This window comes from Morchella importuna, assembly GCF_003444635.1.
Source record: "Morchella importuna strain M04M26 chromosome Unknown Morimp01GS008, whole genome shotgun sequence".
Classification (NCBI taxonomy): domain Eukaryota; kingdom Fungi; phylum Ascomycota; class Pezizomycetes; order Pezizales; family Morchellaceae; genus Morchella; species Morchella importuna.
Window position 1 is genome coordinate 556,410 of NW_025763405.1, and position 9,483 is coordinate 565,892.

The following is a 9,483-nucleotide window of genomic DNA, read 5'->3' on the forward strand; positions in this document are numbered from 1 at the left end:
TTAGCGCCTCTCTTATTAGTATCCTAACTTCCCATGAAAGATAACGGCGAAGAATGTGTGAAGTCATTTGAATTGTATAACGGCGAAGAATGTGCAGCAACAGTGTGATAGATTATGAAGCCCCAAGAACACATAGATCAGACTTCACATCGCGATCTAAATATGGATATTGTTTTTCCCTGTGCATAAATGTGCATAGATATTCCGAGAGCTTCGGAAAGTGCGGACGCCCCATAGTTCGTATTTAGTGATCAGGGGCGCGCAATTGAACTAAGGTTTGCTCATAGCTCTGTTTGGGGAAATAGCCAGTGCTAAGCGATAATTCTGTAGCGTTTAAACTGATGATATTGTAAACCGGATTCCCTTGACTTGATGGTTTTCTTTTATACCCTCAAGTCTTCGCAGAATCCTGCCCTATTTATAGATGTTGGAACCTATGCCAAGGCCCGCTTTCTAATACTAACGGATACAACGATAATAGAATAAGATAATGCTCCCGAAGATAACCCAGATAGAAAAGCGCCCCCGCATAGTTCCGTCCTCCATTCTAATTCCGACACGTAACCATGAACCTTCCAATTGCCAGTCATCGGGCTGTACCATACTATTATCCTATACCTACTTCCCTAAGTAGAACAACCTGGGGCCGTAAGCCCCGCTTCCTATTCTATTCCGGGTAAGACACCCAATAGTAAGCGTGCCGTCATAATAGTATGGGACTAGCGTGGTAACACCGCGTGCCCCCACACTACCCGATATCTTTCTATGCTTGTCCTTTCGTTACCCGACCATCCTCGCATTACAATGCGTCACTCGTATTCCACACTGTCCTAAGCCTCTAGAACAGTGCTCCGTAGTTCTTGTAACAAGCTCCCACCTTGGATATATCTATATAAATGAATAGGCTTCGTACTTAGCTACTCAACTGTTACCAGTAATGATATTGTTTATAAAATGAAACATTTCAACGCGCAACCATTTGTTGTACAAGCTGCGACAAGAGTTGTGAAATCAAGTGATCCCTTGTGACTTTAAACGTTTGGCTGGCCTTGTGGTCTCTGTAGCATTCACTCGGGGTTTTTAAACGCTTAGAACTAAACAGCTGACAGTCTCTACCACAGTAGAAGATGCAACACTGAAAATTGTTGGGTAATGCATTGAGTTGAGTTTGGGAAATTCATCGATAATGCATGTATGATGGATCGATAATCATCCCCAGTCCTACGTAATCCATCAACTATGGCTCGAGCAGCAAATAAAATGTATCCAATAATCGGTCAGGTAATGTATCAGGTAGTGTATCAGCAAAGTTGTAGGGGAAGTCATCCCTGCTTGTAAAGTAAATGGGCTTAGAAAGTCATCCTGAGTGCAGGTGGGTGACTTTTCGGATGAAATCCCAGACGACCTTCTAAACGATTTTCTAAGCAATTGTCTAAGCAAAAAAAAATCTCTCCAGTAGGGCTTGTGCTAATGGGCGGGTTCAAACCCCTCTAAATTTGAACGCTTAACCTAGAGACTACCACATACACTACAATATATATTTAAAGGACAGTACATACTACGCTCTATGTGTTACCGGAGCTCACGAGGTACTTCATTAGCTTGGAATTCAGGTGAAGTCGAGTGAGAGGGTATGATACTAGAATGGGCTGGTCACCATTGCATGGTATAGGAAGGTATCGTAGTGGTGTGGGGCAGTCCGTGTGCGACTACACCTGTAGGATACAATTAGGTGGCATGGATGGGAAAGTGGGGCTTAGGGTTGCAGGGTGTTCTACTTTGAAAAGTAAGTCGAATGCGATAGTATGGCACAGCCCGATAGCTGGCAATTGTGAGTCAAAGAGGTTATGTGTCAGAATAGGATTAGATAAAAAATGGGTCCTGGTGTAGATTCCTCAAATGTATAAATAGAGGAACAAATTCCCAGCAGTTCATGGAGTCTCTTCTTATTATCAGCGAGTTGAATTTGGTATACAATATTACCTCAGTTTAAAAACTACAGAAGTATAGCTTAACATTCTCTTATTTTTGATCTCCCAAAACACTATATTGTTTTTTATCTGATGGTTTATATATTTACCCATTGCATGCTACCAACATAACGATAACACAACTATTCGCTTAAACCAATACTGTGAGTATTTTGCTTAGTGACGGATAGTTACCGTACTCTCAGTAGAAGAACAAGTGCTGAGTCTATTAGGAGTATGTAGGTATTCCTGCACCACATCTGTTCCACTTCTAGTGAGGATACTTTGACTACCAACATTGCTTCCAAGAAGCTCAAACTACTTGTCACTTTGAGGAATTTAACCCCCAAGTCGTCCAACCTACAGAACTAACTCCGCTCAAGATTACATTTACCAAACACTGGCACTGCTACTAACTCACATACTTGACACATTCGTTCATCCCACAACGTTGGTTCAAATGAACTCCCAACCTCAAACTATTATCTCTCTAAAATGTTTCGCTGGTAGCAACTACAATACGAAGAAGACTCCAACATGGAAGATGACATTTAATTGCGGGATTAGAACATCATTTTGGTGCTACTTGAGGAGGGTCCGAAGAAGTGAGCAATCTCATCTTCGAAACAGTAAACAGAGAAATCCTGAAGCAGGGAGGGCAAGTGGTACAAGGCTACAACAGCGAGTGAGCGAGGTTGCTACTCAAACCCAACATATATCTCTCATCGAACAACCTATCACCTGGAATGAATATCACTTGGTATATATCAACAACTCCAATTCCACCCTACTGTTTATACTACAGCTAAAGTTCCAAGAAGACGTTGCCAGAAATGAAGGCCTGATACAAGTCTTTACTCGAATGGAGGCGACAGTAGCAGAAGAAGCTAAGAGATAGGCAACCCAAATCTATAACCTCTTCCGTCATCGCACTACCATCGATACCACTCAGTAGGAACAGCAGTTAAGTAGAATTGACTTTCTGATTGCCCAATTTTAGCAAGACCTTGTTGCCCTCACAGAAAATCCAGAGTCAATCACTACTGCTATAAATCCAACCAGAAATACCCAAATTCAGGACAGGAGGTAACTGTACGAAGAGACCGAAGAGGTGAGAAGATAAATATAGTTGTACAGGGAAACCATGCAGAAGTTAATAATGGGAATACAGAAAGGCACGAGAAAGAAAGACACGGGAAAGCAGCCACAGGCAGAGGAGGGATCAGAACTGAGCCATGTAAACATATGTAGCCACGTCTCTGCAGCACCAAATGAATGTGTTAAGGGAAATAGCTAGTGCTAAGCGATAATTCTGTAGCGTTTAAACTGATGATATTGTAAACCGGATTCCCTTGACTTGGTAGTTGATGATACCCTCAAGTCTTCGCAGAATCCAGCCCTATTTATACATGTGGGAACCTATGCCAAGGCCCGCTTTCTAATACTAACTGATACAACGATAATAGAATAAGATAATGCTCCCGAAGATAACCCATATAGAAAAGCGCCCCCGCATAGTTCCGTCCTCCATTCTAATTCCGACACGTAACCATGAACCTTGCAATTGCCAGTCATCGGGCTGTACCATACTATCATCCTAGACCTACTTCCCTAAGTAGAACAGCCTGCAGCCGTAAGCCCCGCTCCCCATTCTATTCCGGGTGAGACACCCAATAGTAAGCGTGCCGTCATAATAGTATGGGACTAGTGTGGTAACACCGCGTGCCCCTACACTACCCGATACGTTTCTATGCTTGTCCTTGTTACCTGACCGTCCTCGCATCACAACCCGTCACTCGTATTCCTCATTGTCCTAAGTCTCTTGAACAGTGTTCCGTAGTTCCTGTAACAGAATGATTCTCAATACCATCAGTTCTGGCAGCAACGCAGGAGGAAAAGATAGGGGTAATAGGGAAAATGGGGGGAGCAACAGAGGGTATATGCATTGTAATCGAAACCCATCTGATTGCTCATTATCTGACCAAGATGGAAGGGATACAAGGTCAGAGTTATGAAGCATATTAGAAAGGAACCCCAAAACAATACCCAAATCACTCATCACTCAATTCTTTCTTACAACAACAGTATAAAGCATGCCAAAATCTCTTGCACTGGTAAACTCAAGTAACATGTACGATATTGTACCAACCAAATTGAGAAATTAATAGAGTTTCAACCAAAAGTCCAGTGGACAGACAAGGTCAAAATCCTTTGGGCATCTCTCGAGTTCACAGGCAGTGCCATCAGCTTTTAGAAAAACTTCAATGAAAAATACATTGGAGAATCTGAGTTGAGAACCTGGAAGAGCTTAAAGCGTGAACTTCAAATCCAATATAGGAACCGGGCTTGAACATAACAGGAACAAGCCAAACAAAAAATGGACAAATTCGGCAAACAGGACCCATTGATGACTATATGAGCGAAATGCTGAACTTGAAATGAGAATCTCAAGTAGGGCCAATGGTCATGAAGTCCATGATTCTGACAGGAATAAACTCCTCCTCAGAATATAGGCTATCGGCAGCAATCGAATAAAATAGGTACTTACTGTATTATCGGATATATGTATAACGCGTAAGGAAGAAGGAGCCGGATGGGAGTGTACGGCATGAGATCCTGAATGGAAGAAATACCTCGCAAACACCACGGAAATCTGCAGTCTGACCCCTTTGACGTAATAAAGATAGACAATCTGTAAAACAACAAAATACTTATGGGGGGAAGCCTAAACAAATTTGGGAGCAAGCAAGCTCAGAAAGCCAAGTGGCAGAAGAAGAGCAAGTTTTATCACTGTAATATATACTACTCAATTGCGAGAAACTGCTTTCCTACAAGCCTCGTCTGAGCCATCAATTAGGAACAGCCAGATAGAAAGAGAGAGAGTGATCCCCCTGGGGAGAAAGATCAGGAAGGTGGTAGTGAAAAAAGGAAGAAATCAGGGGCACAGGGTTAGGCTTTTAGGTCAAAAATTACGAATTTGGAAGAATAGATTTTCATTACGTTTATCACATTTTCATTTGTGTATACTAGCACCGGAGTTATCAGACAATAAAATATATTTATGAAATGGCAAAAGGAACAAGTAATCAAGACCAAAAGATATAATAAAGTATAAGTAATTCAGACAATGAGAATGTATCAAAAATGAACCAGAAGAGAATAAGGCGCAGTGGTAGCTAGTACCTGACAGTACTACTGAAGACATATACACTATATGGAAATTATAGAAAGACAGGTATTGAATTGCCCCGTACTGGAATATATAAACTCTTCATCTCCCACACCTAAGAAAAATCAACAACAAGATCCTCACTATCAAGACCCAACTAATATTAGAACTAATATACCCACCAACAATGATTAACTCTACCAGAGAGATACAAATAGAAATTGTTATCTTTTGGACATACCCTCACACACTCGCCTACTGCCCATACAGGATATAAGCCTTAGTTAACAGTGGAACACAGGGTTGTATCATGTACAGGAACTATGTAAAAAAAAACCAGGTTCCAATTCAACTCCGATTACCAACCCTAAATGTCCAAAAAGCCGATGGAACCTCCATGTCTAACTCATGCACCCATATCGCCATCCCATTATCGCTTCGAATAGGGCCACATCTAGGCAGTTCCATCACCTGCAGCGTTGGCAACTTCACAGCAGAGGATCTACACATCCCTCATTGATGGCTCCAAATTTATCAACCTACAATATATTGCCGGCAGGATAATATCACCTTCAACAGTATCTATTGCTGGACAAAAAAGTGACTTATCCTCGAGCAAGGAATAAAAGTGGAAGACGAGGATGAGCTAGTAATAAAACTACTACACTACAATCCCACACTACCCTTCTTGTTTGTGAAGTAATCTTTTTGGATGAGAAGTATTGGGCTTCAGTCTCTTGCCATATCCTATGAATATCAGCATTATGATGATATATGCTCAACAGATGTATCACAAAGTCGACCAGGATTCTCGGAGTAGGATTATACGAGACCACCAATGGAAGGAAACAACCTCTCTGGGGCCTGATCTATCCCCTCTGCGTACTCGAGGAGACAGTGTTGAGACAATACCTCAATGAAATGATAGCATCCCTCAAAATTAGTCCTTCCTCAAGCCCTACAGCAGCATTTACCCTACTCGTTCAAAATGTCAATGAGAAATTGAGAATACGCGTAAACTATCGAGGCCTGAATCTATTCACTCAAGCTGTCGAAAACAGCTACCCTTTACTACTAATGGATAATCTAGTAGATACGACCAAAGGTACAGCCTTCTTCACCAAAATCCACATGAAAACAGGTACAAACTTGTAAGATTAAGGAAGAAGAAGCATGGAAAATGGCTTTCCGAACCAAGTACAGTCACTACGAATACAAGGTGATGCCTTTTGTATTTACCAATGCCCCGGCTACATTCTAGGCAATGATAAATAGCATCTTGAAGAATCTACTAGATCAAGACGTAGTATCATACGTAGCTAATATCCTTTTCTATTCAAAAACAAAGAAAGAGCATATAGGTCTAGTTCAGAGTATATTGGGTGGGCTGCACCAGAATCATAATTGTGGCAGCAGAGATAAGACAATATGATTTACTAAGGAGGTAGAATTCATCAGTTTCCTACTTTCAGGTAAAGGGACTAGAGTATTCCCCATGAAGGTGAAGGCGATCCTTGAATAGCAAGCACCAAAAAAGCTCAGGGAGCTTCAGATCTTCCTATGCCTTGCCAGCTTCTTATAAAAATTTGTTTACCAATACTTAGGGGTCTGCAAAACTATAAAAGAGTTGCTGAAGTTGGTTACCAAATCGAGATGGGTCAAAGAGCAGCAGGACACTTTCGGTGAGCTTAAGGGGAGATTCACGACAGCCACAATACTCTGACATGATGATGAACTTCGACAGACGCAACTTGAAACAGATTCCAGTGACTGCGCTGAAGCTGCAATGCTTTCAACAGTATTCGAGTCTGGTCTACTGCATCCGGTAGCTTATCACAGTCACAAGTTGAACGAAGCTGAAGTGTACTACGGTATCAACGATAATGATATACTCGCTATTCTATTCGCGCTCATGTCTTTGGGACATTGGCTCGAAGGCACTAGTATACCAATAGAGATACACTCTGATCATCAAAACTTACAATATTTCACCACAACCGAGAAGATATCTAGAAGGCAAGTACAATGAGCTGAAAAGATTGAATCCTTTGTCTTTAAAATGAATTGCCGTTTTGTTAAAATGAATCAGAGCCCTGACTCACTTACCTGTTACACAGAATTCGACATGGAAGAGGGAGTAATCTGAGAGCAAATAGTTAACCCGTTATTCACGGACGGTAATCTCGTATAAAGTACAAGAACAGAATCAGGGCTTGAGACAATTGGCGAACCCTTTGAACATTGGACATAATTGGATCGATGGGGTGAGATATCAGGGTTGTGACACACACTGTAGTTGCAAGACTGGTATGACATAGAAGGTCAATGGGTTTGGAGGCCGGTTACAGAAGACTGACTCCCTGATCAAGATCCAGATGACAGGTGGACCCATAAGTACTCACATCTACTGAAGAGCCTTTGACAATATGGTACCAGGATACGAATACGGCAATCCATAAGGTCACTCTGTCATTCCAATCCATGTGGTCAAGCAGGTGATTGGAGATTACCATGATAGAAAAGCCGCAGAGTATATAGTGTGGGAGAAAATCTTGGAATTGATTCATAGGAACTACTGGTGGCCAGCTATTACCAAGGACGCCAGCTAAATCAGGACTTGTAATATTTGTTAAAGATTCAAGCAGCGATTATGACACCTGTCTCTTCCAAGTCCTCTCAAGTTAGCTGCCACACTTTGGACCAATATCTTGATAGAATTTATAGTGGAGTTACCAAAGGAGAAGTCAGGATTCAGGAACGTGCTGGTAGTAGTGTATTGCTTCAGCAAAATGGCACACTTCATACTAATGACGGAAATCATAGTTTAACAGACTGCCAATGCGTTCGTCAAAGGCATCTGACACTTTGATGTACTGCCTTAAAGTATAGTTTCTGATAGGACTACCCAGTTTGTCTCGGCATTCTGGATTACAATTACAGAAAGGTTGGCGATCAGGATATGTATATCCACCTCCTTCCACCCCCAAACCGGTGGGCAAACTGAATGAACGAACCAATAACTAAACTCATACTAATGAGCCTTCATGGCAGGGACTGGCAAGAAATGGAAGGGTATGTTACCGATTTGCGCGTTTTCCTACAGCAACTCTCAGAATTCATCCATAGGGCAATCAACATTTTATTGCAACTAAAGTTTCCACACTCGTATGGATTGGCTCTCAGTGACAGAGTTGGAGAATCTCGATGGGCAAGGTAATGCTTACCTTGATGACTTCCAGTTGGCATATTAGTTGGCAAGGGAAACTTTATAGAAGACTTTCGATAGAATTACTTGAAGGAAAGAGCCAGCGGTACAGGATTTCAGTAGTGGGAAGAAGGCATTACTTGATACTCAGTACCTGTACGGATATTGAAAATGGTCAAACAAGTCCATAGGACCGTTCACCATCTCACCAGCCATCGGAAGTATAGCATATCGACTGTATCTACCAGGGGAATGGAAGGTACATGATGTATTACACGAGATACTACTTCGCCCCTACTGAGAAGACATAGACCCAATAAAGCAGCAGAATAACAGGAGTTGGATAGCTATACTTGAACCACAAGAAGTCTTATCTGATGAAAATATAAAACAAACTCCCAATACTCATCACCATACTCGAAGTGAAGCACCCATATTATCAACCTAGCTATTTCACAAACAACGGTGGATCAAGAGGGACTAGCCTCGATACCTTTCCCTTATCTATAGCCTTTTTCCCACATGGTTTTTGTTTAGGGAAATGGCTAGTGCTAAGCGGTAATTCTGCAGCGTTTAAACTGATGATATTGTAAACTGGATTCCCTTAACTTGATGGATGATGATCCCCTCAAGTCTTCACAGAACCCAGCCCTATTTATACATGTTCGAACCTATGCCAAGGCCCGCTTTCTAATACTAACTGATACCACAATAATAGAATGAGATAATGCTCCCGAAGATAACCCATATAGAAAAGTGGCCCCGCATAGTTCCGTCCTCCATTCTAATTCCGGCATGTAACCATGAATCTTGCAATTGCCAGTCATCGGGCTGTGCCATACTATTATCCCAGACCTACTTCCCTAAGTAGAACAGCCTACAGCTGTAAGCCCCGCTTCCTATTCTATTTCGGGTGAGACACCCCATAGTAAGTGTGCCGTCATAATAGTATGGGACTAGTGTGGTAACACCGCGTGCCCCTACACTACCCAATACCTTTCTATGCTTGTCCTTCCGTTACCCGACCGTCCTCGTATCAACAACCCGTCACTCGTATTCCTTACTGTTCTAAGCCTTTTAGAGCAGTGTTCCGTACTTCCTGTAACAGTTTTCACTATAGGAAGGTTTTTAATGATCAA